This window comes from Sinocyclocheilus grahami, unplaced genomic scaffold (assembly GCF_001515645.1).
Source record: "Sinocyclocheilus grahami isolate Dianchi unplaced genomic scaffold, SAMN03320097.WGS_v1.1 scaffold6988.1, whole genome shotgun sequence".
Classification (NCBI taxonomy): domain Eukaryota; kingdom Metazoa; phylum Chordata; class Actinopteri; order Cypriniformes; family Cyprinidae; genus Sinocyclocheilus; species Sinocyclocheilus grahami.
Window position 1 is genome coordinate 1 of NW_015511198.1, and position 1010 is coordinate 1010.

The following is a 1010-nucleotide window of genomic DNA, read 5'->3' on the forward strand; positions in this document are numbered from 1 at the left end:
TATATATATATATATATATATATATATATGTGTATTTATTAGTATATATTTATTGGTGTCATAATAAATAATAAAATATGACAGTAAAATTTCTTAAATTAAAGAGTTATTTAGCAAAATTCAAAGAAATAAATATTTGAAAACTGTCGTTTTTTATTGTGAAGTTTCATCCTTTTTTTAAACCATCATGGTTATAATATATAATACAATTTAATGATAAATAAATTGCAAAAATTAAAGACTTATTTTGCAAAATTTGAAAAAAATAATTTATTGTAGTGTAACTCTTCAAGGTCATAATATATAATATTTTTTAATGATAGGAAATTACCTAAAAAAATGGATTTTCAAAATGTGCAGAAATAAATATTTGAAAACCTTTTTCCCAGTAACTTTTCATTCATTTTTTTTTTAACTCCTCAAGGTCAGATGCAGATTCAAACACTCACCGGCAAGGTTGCAAACCGCTAACACAAGCGCAGAGCTTGGTAAGATTCATTTGATGATTTATCAGCAATGAACAAAATGCTGATTCATGTTTTGTTGGATTGTTAACAGGATTTCTCAAACTGCTTTTCTTTCCAACTTTCAGATTAAAGCGAAAGATAACTGCTATTTCACAGTCAGGTGCTTTGACGACACTGTTCACCATTTCAAAGTGTCACAGAAGAACGACCCCGAATCCACCAGAAAAGTGAGATTCCTTTCAGCTCTGTTGTTAGATTAGACTGGAGTGCGTTACGTATGTTTGTGTGAATGTGTGTTCTTTTTCAGAGGTGGCTGGAGGCCATAGAGGAGCATTCAGCCTTTAGCACTCATTACTGCTCACAGGACCCAGACAGCGAGGAAGAGGAAGACAACGTTGTGTCTGTACATGAGATTTCTGACTCCCTTCAGGTGAGAAATCACATCCGCAACTTAATTTGATGAAATCGTTTCTTGACAATCACATCAGCTGATAGAATGCACATGGCCGCCCTTTCTTCCTCTTCTACGAGGATACATAGCTG

General features: G+C 32.7%; 1 long non-coding RNA gene across 1 annotated transcript; it reads left to right on the forward strand.

The window, feature by feature from the left end:
* Positions 1–417: 417 nt before the first annotated feature.
* LOC107577717 (uncharacterized) lies at positions 418–909 on the forward strand. The gene is made up of 3 exons (XR_001608243.1): positions 418–488; positions 593–694; positions 775–909. It is a non-coding gene; the product is annotated as an uncharacterized lncRNA (long non-coding RNA).
* The last annotated feature ends 101 nt before the right edge of the window (positions 910–1010 follow it).